Genomic DNA, 10213 nt, shown 5'->3' with positions numbered 1-10213 from the left:
AAAAAAAGGAAAGACAGAAAGTAGTAAGGACAAAAGAGATGTAAATATTATGCCCTAACTTCAGTGATTTCAAGCTGACTTCTGTTTTTCTGAGCCCACCATTATTTTCTGACATTAGCCATTGGCATTACTGTAGTGTTTAGCAAGGAGTGCACCAGTAGGAGAGTATTAATGGGACAAGGGAAAACTAGAAGAAGGTGGATTTAGCCAGTACATAAGAAAGAAGTATTGTACAACAAGGCTGGCAAGGCACTGGCACAGGTTGCTCAGAGAGGCAGTAGATACCACAGCTCTGGAAACTGCCAAGGTAAGGCTGGAGGGACTCTGAGCACCTGATGGAGCTGTAGGTGTCATTGCAGGGAAGTTAGACCACACATCCCTTCCGACTCAAACAGGTTTATGATTCGATGATTCTATTTAAGTTTCTCCTATAAAGATCTCTGCAAACCCTCTACATCATGGTCAGCACAAAAATAAACAGCAGGATTTAATATTCAAGTTAATTAATGTCTATTTACAATTACTCTTCTCCTAACTTTTTTTCTTTTTTCCTGGAAAGAAGTTAAGCCTAACTTCACCAATTAAGTTGACTTTGCTAACTCCTAACCAAAACTCCACCAAGAATATTTTCACATGCACTATTATGCTCCTCCACCTACTGCTGCCTGTGGTTCCTCTAGCTGTTTTCTTGTGTACATTTTTAGCAGCAGAGGTGAGGGCACCAGTTACAAAGTCTTGTTGGAGGACGTGTGCTACCCAACTGACACAGAAAGGGACCACTAGAAGAAAGTCCATCAGCAACAAAGAAAGCAAAATCAAAGAAAAAGACCATGATAACCAAAGTGACTGTTCCTCATCCCACTTCCTACCAACATTTCACTATGAAGAGGACACTCAACAGATGTCACCAGCTCAAGCCACTTGCAAACCACACACTGCTTTTGGTGTTGCGTCAGCACAATGCAGGACTTTCCAGGTGGCCAGCAAAAAGGCTCACGGGCAGCACGGAGAGCAGCTCCCACGCTCTCATGCCTCCCCAGCCAGCACTGGAAACATGGTTACCCTGATGTGTGGTGTGGCCTCCAGCCCAGCAAGCAAAACAGCGTGGGAAAAGAAACACTGATATTCTTATTTTTATACTGATAAGTGACACAAAAAGGTGAAGTGAGAGCTTGAACCCTGACTGTGACAGATGTGAAGTGGCCTTGCTGGCTGCCCTCCTTGTGGTGCTCCCCTGTGCAGGAGATCTGAGCCCTGTATGGTTCCCTGCAGCCCCTCACTTTCTCCCTTTCTTGCTGGGGCTGGTGTCCGTGCTAGCCAGCTCTTCCCAAAGGAGTGAGAGGCAAGCCAGCAATTAATGCAAATACACAAGGTTTCAGAAAAATGCCAGATGTGGGAGATAGCATTAAGTAACCCCAGGAAGATTTAACTCTGTCCAAAAGATGTTTACTCCAAGATAGCTGGAAAAGGTGTTACAATACAATCCTTGGCAGTTGCTTTATCTTAATCTTCCATGTTAAAAATTAAAGACTGTATTAATACAATGTCAGACTTACTTAATAGTACTCTTTTATCAAGCTGATATGATGGTAGCTAATTATTAAATGAGTTAATGTATGTCTTGTTATTTAATCTACCATGACTGATAATGAACTGTGTCAAATACTTATTAGACACTCATTCCCTCTACACCTAGCTGACACTAACATGGCTCACAATTAAACACAACTGCTCCTTCACTGCCAGGCACAATTACGCCATCAAACATTATCCCACTCGCTATTCTTCGGTCTTAAGTAGGAGATGTCATCCTCCATTTGTCTGGTCCCAGAAACCATCCAAGAAAGGAGAAAACAAGAGGAAGTCTAACGCGAATTGGTCAAACTGGGTTAGATATGCTCAGAGGTAGCCAGAATAATTGGTTAAAGATCAGTGGGAGCCACCTCCTCACAAAAGATGGTCACCCTTTGGTGGCTGTGTGCTGCTGCTTCTTCACAGGGGGTGGCTGTCCATTTTCTGATGGTAATTCCAGGCCTCTGATAGTGAAAGGAAATCTCAAGCTTGGTAATGCATTATCCTAATTGAGTTTCTTGAGGAGGTGCTGAGATGATGTCCAGACTAAGACAGGAAATGGCTCACTTCCGAAGGGCATGGACTCATGGGGACACGAGATGAGCTCTCCTTCTCCTTGGGCAGCAGGGGCCTTGGGATGACCCCGAGGATGAGTTTTTTGCCACATTGACCAACAGCAGGTCTCCTTGACTGAGCTGGGTCAGTTTGCTCTGCAGCTTGTCAGGGGCACACTGGCAGTGGTTGCTAAGTCCGATGCCAGGGGCTGGAAGCAGTGCCACCTGACTACATGATACCCAAACTCTTGTCATGCAGCGGAGACTATCCTCCACAGCCCTGCTGCTCTCAGCCACCAGAGGGTCCCGCCTGGAGCTTTGTTCTCTGCTCTAGTTCCCAGGACGCTGCAATTTCATGTGGGCATGGATTTCAGCCATCTAGTGTTCAAGTAGCCTTCTATCGTGCTCTTTTTGGACATTAGAATTAGGATGCATTTACACCCTTCCCTAGCAGAAATCTCTAAAATTTCTTGCAATCACCTTGAAACACAAATACAGTGGGGAGATTTCAGCCACAAAGAGAATTTTCTCAACAACCGTGTGGGTTATACTGCTAGTTTACCAATCTGCCCACCATTCTGTCTTTGTTTCAGGGAACTGAACCTGGGATATCAAACCATTGGCTTCATTGCTTAGTTATAGGACAGGTTCCAGCCTGCATCCACTTCCAATACTCCTGATCAGGCGAACGTTCCTGCTAGCAGCCTTCATTGCAAGTCAGCTTGCTAAGTGTGTGGGGTATATGGGGTTTAGCAAGGCATTTATATCTCTGTTTCTACCAATGGAAAGTGTTCCAGTGGGTTTTCATAGCAATCTGAAGGCTGGAAAAATAAAGTTTTGAGTTATTCACACACCATTCTCACCTCTCTGGGGAAGTTTGTATAGCAAATGGTAGAATTAGGACAAATCTTGAGCCAGGCTTTTGGCCCCAAACTTGCAATAAGGGCTTGCAAGATGCCATGGCATTTTGAATTTATTTTTTACTGAGGAACATAAAGAATGAAGCAAGAATGTATTTCATTTTATTTGCTGATTTACTTAGGGAAAAGAGCAAAACTCGGAAAGTGTAATACTAAAAAGAAACCGTAACTTCAGTCCAGAAAAAGTCACTGGAAAAGATTTAGTCCTAAAAATGAAAGTCATTTGTTTGCTCATCAAGAAGTGAATTGAAAATAAATTAAAATACAGCCTGTAGTCGAACTTCTTCCCACCTGCTTGTGAACGCCTAAGGGAAATTACCTGCAAATGCAGAAATTGTTATAAAGATCAAACAAAGGCACTTATCTATAATTACTGGACTTATCTGTTTGTCTCAGGACTGTCAGCAACAGCTCCCTTTGTTAGGAATAAATTTGGTGCCGTGATTTGTATTTTTCTATCTCTTCCACCAAGATCATTCAGGAAAGGTTCCGTTTATAATAGAAAGCGGTTTCCTTAACTTTACTAAATAAAGGCAGATTGAAGAGTTCTGGCTAGGTAAATGAGGGAGAGAAAGAGAGCAAGAATAGCCAAGAGCTCTTCAGAGGAGATATTCTTTTCTTTTAATGACTTTACAGTTGGCCTTGTGAGTATCTCAAACAGTTTGGAAAGTCTCTTGGGAAACATATTTCTGCCATGTCCCGGCTCTCTCCCTACCTATTCAGTAACTAATAATTAAAGTTTAAAGCATTCACAGAAGAAACTTCCTGTTGCTAAGACCCCGCAGGGTCCTGCCAACTTGACAAGCCAAGAGCGCACTGATGGTACAGCATCAAAGCCAGAGGATAATTACCCAGTTTATAGGAACTGAAGGAAGTGGGTGCCCCTACTAGCTTGTAATCATTTGCCCTTGGCCAGTGTCCATGAGGATTTGTCTTCATCACATGCTCTCAGGTTTACAGCCTCCTCCAGGGAGGAGCCATGCCCATGATGGTGGTTGCTCACGCTTTGCTAATTGTTGGAGTCAAGGAGGCAACCTGCAATGAGGATCTTGCAGATGGGTGAGCAGCTCAGAGAACTGAGTGCAGAGGAGCTGGAAGGACCACGGGACGCCAAGGGGATGGGCTGGAAATGGCCAGGCAGGTAAAGCACGTGGCATAGAGATCAGAGCTATGCGTCCTAAGCCATGAAGATGTCACATCAGACAGGACGTAAACACAGGAGGAATTAGGGTTAATTGCTAATCACCAGGAGATATATCCATTACACGTAAGGGAAAAAAGCTCTATCTGCAGGGCTCCTAAAAAAATCAATTACTGGAAAGGGCCTGCTGCAGCCCTTTGGAACTGCTGTTGGCTTAACCGATTATTTCTAATTTAACACAAGCCATACACTCCTCACAATTCCATCTGCCCACTTCACAGAGGTCAACCTGAAGCCTGTGCCTGGATAAAATATTCAATGAATCCCAAATCAGCTATGCTGCTGCTTTCAGAGAGAGAAGTTTCACTTTAAGGTATTTCGGAGGACTTGCTTATGCCTTGAGGTGCAATGCAGAGTTTGTTTTCCAACTCTCTGTGGAAGAGTAGATCCCAGGGAACACTCCATCGATTGTCCCTTTCACATCCCAGGATGGCTGCTCCTTTCTTCCTCCTTTTTCCAAGGTCCAAGCTCTGCTCACCTTCCTTCCATGGTTCTGCTCTCACAGTATGTGCCCAGGGCCAGAAAATGAGTGTGTTTGGTAAGAAAATGGGTGTCCGAGGTCCCTGTCCCATCCCAGCCAGGTGCTGCTCACCAGGCTGCCTGCAATACCCTCCTGCTGCAACTGAAACCCTCTTTTGATGCAGCAGCATCAAAACATTGGATGCAGCTGCACAAAATCTGTGGCATCCCACAGCACGTCCCGCTCTGATGAAAACCATAAGCCAAGACTCTGGGGTAGTGGTTGCTAGCTGAACTCCAGCTGTGGAGGTCTCCCATCATTTTTTCCATACCCGGAGGCACAGATGGGTCGGTCCTGAGAGTGAGCAAGGTGCTGGGGGGGAAATAACCCCTAAATCTGAGTAACAAAGGGAAGGGATTAAATATGCTTTGCAGCTCTGCTCAGCATCGGCCTTCCAACAGCACTGCTCTTCAAAACCGAGCAGCAGGGTGGGTTTTAGCAATGCAATGCTACTCTCAGCCTCTTCCACCTCATTCTTACACTTGCACTACTTGGAAAGGAAGCCACCAGGGAAAAAACAATATGAGAATAAAATCTGGATCCTGATGGCTCTTGCAACTTCACAGGCACAACTGGTATTCCTTTTTAAAATGCTAAGTGCACACTTGCTCAGATAAATGTGTATCTGAACACACAGGCGATTATCCTATTTTCATATAATTAATTTTTTGGAGCTTGCATGTGCATTTCCTGCTTGTTTGACCATGTTATAATTAATTAGCATTAATTATATTAGATTACACCTTTAGAGTCTACATGCACATTCAATTAGGAAGGCAGGCTTTTTACAGCGCTCCTATTTTCAGAGGGGAGAAGTGGGCATCCATAAGCTGAGAAAGAAGCAGGGGAGGCAGATTGCACATCCACCTGTGAGGATAACTACAGAAAACTATTGCCCAAAGTATTCTATAAAAATGCAAAGGTGTCCACTGAGCAGTGTGGGGCTCCTTGAAGCCTGATGCCCACTCCTCCTTTCCAGGCACTGACCACTTCCAGCATTTTGTGGTGCTTCAGTTTGGGGCATAAAGAAGAGTAAATTGTAAAGCAATGAGCACAAGCAGCTGAGATGGTAGAGGAGGAGGAGAGAGGTGGCCAGGTCCAGCCACAGCAGGCAGTGCCCTGAGGCTGAAGCTTTTGAAGTATTGGCATGGGCAGATGAATCATCTGGGGATTGAAAGAAAAGAAAATAGAAAAAAGCAAAAAGCTGTCTAGGCTGAGAGTGTGCAGATGAACATTGTGCTGATGCTGGGGATGAATCATCCCCACCTGCCCTGACTCAGAAAAGGGATGGCTGCATGCAGAGCAGAACAGGCAATGCCCGCGCTCTAGCTAAAATCCTGTGCATCCATACAGATATACTGTTATATGAGTACATATACATTTCTCCTGTTTCTGATAGTGCTGGCAGTGCTGCTGCCTTCCAGCTTTGGGGTTTGAAACTGGGACATACCCCCCAGCTCTTTGCAGCAGCACTAGGACACTTCGATTTCACCACCTCTTTTTCAGATGTTGTTGTTCTTTGCTGCTTTCCTGGAGGAAAGGCATGTAATTTCTGCAGCTTTTCCTTTTCCACTCCTGTTTCCCCTTCTACCTTATGAACTACCGCCTTGCTAAAGCTGGCAGGTGATTTCTCCTTGGTCAGAGCTTGGCAAAGGGGGACCCTTTGTCATGCCCAAGAGGACTCTGCCTCATCCCACCATTTCTTGTTAAGGGGACCGTGAGCGCAAAGCAAAAAGCGGAGGAATTGAAGAAGACCAACTCTGCATTCACAGTACAGCAACACTTCCTCCATACCTCTCCTTCCCTAGGCAGGTTTGGTTTATGCTTGAGCCAGACCAAAGCTCACCAGCAGCTCTTGTAAGCTATGAAAGGCTGAGGTGCAGATGGAGATGAAGGAAAGAAGGAAAAACAAACCCATCCCCAATGTTCTCTCTCAAACAGAAAAAGAAAAGCCAGAAAAAGCAAAACCCCTAACTCAAACACTCTCATACATTTTGGAATGAGAGTTTAAATGTCTGTCAGCCTATCTGCCAATAGCAGAAAGCAGACTGCAAATGTAAAGGGATACAATCGAGACAGGTGATTGCAAGGATAGCACCAGAAGGCTTCGTCTTGGGACTACTGGCACCCCCAGCCTGCAGTTGTTTGGGCTGATTTGGCTTTGATATGCAGAGAACATCACTTTCTCTATAGAACTATAGCGAATTATAGAGATTTTGGTGATTTTACCGATTATGTCATGGCTGTTTTTTTCATAAATACATATTCCCAGTGTCTTAATGTTAAATAAATATGTCGAGGAAATGAACAACAATAAAAATCAAGTCTCTGGATCACACACTCAACAAAATGGGCATTATATAGGCAATTTCCTACGCAGCAGCATTACTGTGGAATATGCAATGGAGGTGATAGGCTTCCATGCTGTCTAATGGCAGCAGAAAGCACCAAAAGGTGAGAGGGGATTCTGCTGCATCCCTCCGAGGGGAAGCCTCTCTCCAAACTGAAGAGCCCAGATGTTTCAGTGGAAAGCCTTTCTCCACCCTTGGGATTTGATGGACAAGCCTGCCAGCAGCAAGTGCTGAGAAGAAGAGAGTCTGCTGATGGAATAAGAGAAGCATCCGGACAAGAATCTCAGACACAGAGTTTGGATTTTGGGTGGTCTGTGTGGAGTCAGGATTTAGACTCGATGATCCACGTGGGTCCCTTCCAACTCAAGATATCCTATCATTCTATGATTATCAGCAGTGAAAACCTGAGCATCGTGCTGGCCACACCTCAGCTTTGCTTTTTTATCTGTTTGCCTCTTATGGGGCCCACACCAGGACATCGTGGACCACACTATGATTTCAGGGGTCACGATGAGGTTTTGGGGCTGGCTGGTATGGAGAGGGCATCTCCAGCCCAACACCTGTACTGCTGCAGTGAGCCATCAGCCTCCAAGACTTCATGTCTCCTTCAACAGCAAAGAGGCATCAAGTGGCACCAGGTGTGTGCTCAGGTTTTCCCATCTGCTGCTGGCAGCCTTGCATACCCAGAGGTATATGGCCTGTAGGGGTGGCCACTGTCCTTCCTTAAGCTCAGCCCTCAGCCCCAGCTCATCCCCCACACAGAGGCCCCAAGCTGCAGAGAGGCCCAGCCCCAGCCAACGCTGGCTCCAATGCCGCTTCGTTCCCGTTAATGCAATTACAGCAGATTAATATGGGTGAGTAGATGTGAAAGACAAACACACCTCGCTGTTCCCGTGCCGCCCGCGTTTATTAATTAGAGCCCTGCCCTTTTCAGAAACCGGCTGCTCTCCTGACCCCCCATTCTAAACCTTCCCTGCCTTGAAATTATAAATAAGTGAAACTTCTCTGCATCTCTCAGGGGTAGGCAAGTATTTTTGAGCCCAGAAAAATGGCCAGGAAATGATGGCAGTCTGCTCCAAGCCTTCCCAACCTGTTGCTGTCACCTGGACGTGCCCCCCACAGAGGCACAGCCTCCCAACAGTTATGGAGGGTTGCCGCCTCCCTGTGTATCACCTGTTGCAATCTAACTTCTTTCATCTTTCTCCATATACATGCATTTTTATTATATTGAAGATATTTTACATACTTCTGAAGCTTGCTTTTGCTGGACTGCCACCTCTGTAAACCAAAGCCACTCCTCAGTTTACAGCCTGTCATGCTTTAAGATGTATTTAATAGCTCAGGTTCAGCCCATTTCTCAGCATCCTGTAACAGAAACGCTGGGAATACTGCCCATGGCTGTGTGCGTATGGCCCAATAAGAGGCACATCTCTCTCTCTGCACCCTACGCATGGTACCCCAGCTTTTAGTTTACATTCATTCTCCGCTTGGGACCGCTCTGGCAGCCCCATCTGCTCTACTGGATTTGCTCACTTTCCCTGTGCCCTTCCCACCTGCGCTGCCCCCCACACCCCTGCAGTGCCACTCACTCACTGTGAGAGAGCTCTGCAGCTCTGCCAGGACTCTCAGTGCTTCCTGTTTATTTTCCATACCTCTGGCACGGTTTCTGAAAGAAATAAAACCAAATCTGTTTATCTTTTCTAAATCCCTCTGCCGATAAGGGTATTGGTGATCTTATTTACTAATGGAAAAGCACAGCAATGCAGGACAAGAAGGGAAAATTTCCTAGAGCAGATCAGTGACGTGACTGTTGGCCACAGGTGGCATTCAGGGCACGAGATGGAGCGGCCCTGAAGACCACTGCAGGCTGTCTGACAGCAGGAGCAGGGAGAGTCGGCTTCAGCCCTGAGCAGCAGCCGGGATCTGCGCATACTGTTGAGAGCCCTTTGCTGTGAGCAGCCTTTAGCTCCTTTTGGAAGAAAGGTGACTGAGATCAGAAAGCTGACTGAGACTGCTCCTCAGGAGAACCAGGCTACCCCCAGAACAGGGCAGGGAAGCTGCAAAAATAAGAGAGAGAAGGCAAAACATAGAGCAGCACACCAGCCTCCAACAGGAAGCACTACAGAAACGCACGTGTCTCCCACCCTCCTACATGCGGACGCGTGGGTTCCCTCAAGCAACAGAGCCGCGACAGAGCAGCGAGGCATTGCCCAGCAGAGCAAACGCTGCAGGGATGGGAAGGGACGGGACCACATCCTGCTGAGCTGCACCTTGCAGCAGGGCAGTGAGTGACCCTCCCCGCACACGCGGGCTTAGGGAGCTGGCCGCCTGGGAAGAGCGCTGCGAAGGTGCACAGAAGCCTGTGGCAAATCTGGGAGAGACCTTCCTCGGTCTCTGCGTTGTTCCCAAAGGAGACGGTCCAGGCTTTTGGCACGGGTTCGGGTTGCTGAGGGCAGCGGCACGGGAGCCAACGCAGCGGGCTCTATGTGGGAGCTCCACGCACTGCAACAGGGGACAGAAGAGCTGGCCAGCTCCTCTCCTGGTGCCATGAGCAGGGGCATGGAGTGCGAGCACTGTGCGGCCGGGGGGCATCTGCCTGCTCACAGTAACTTGAAGCAGAACCAACCCCAGCAGCAAGCTCACAACGCGGAAAGCACGGCGCTTTGCGAGAACTCGGGCTTCCTAAAAAGCACTGTGTCCTCTGTGAACTGTAAAAGACCAACGGGACGTGACACCCTCACGCCTCACTGCACGGCTGGCGCTCCACTTCCCCGGGGGGAGGGTAAGGAAGGGGGATCAGCCAGCCCTCAAAGGCCCCAGTCACCCCCACTACACCAGTGTGGGGAGGGCTGCTGCAGGTGGGCTTGGGGACACAGAGGCGACATTTTAGGGGGCACCTCTTACTTGTAGGGGGAATGGTGGGGCTATTGCCCTCCGGTGGGGCTCTCCCAAAGGGAAAATCGGGCGTATATGTCAGTCGGGGGCGCGGGGCTCAGCAGCAGCGCTGCAGGGTGCCCGCACGTGAGTTGAGGGCACAGGGCTTTCCTCTGAGGAAACGGGGGGCGGGGGAGGAGGGGATTTACTGCTGATTTATG

Source organism: Meleagris gallopavo, chromosome 4 (assembly GCF_000146605.3).
Source record: "Meleagris gallopavo isolate NT-WF06-2002-E0010 breed Aviagen turkey brand Nicholas breeding stock chromosome 4, Turkey_5.1, whole genome shotgun sequence".
In the NCBI taxonomy this organism is placed as follows: domain Eukaryota; kingdom Metazoa; phylum Chordata; class Aves; order Galliformes; family Phasianidae; genus Meleagris; species Meleagris gallopavo.
This window is presented reverse-complemented; position numbering follows the sequence as displayed.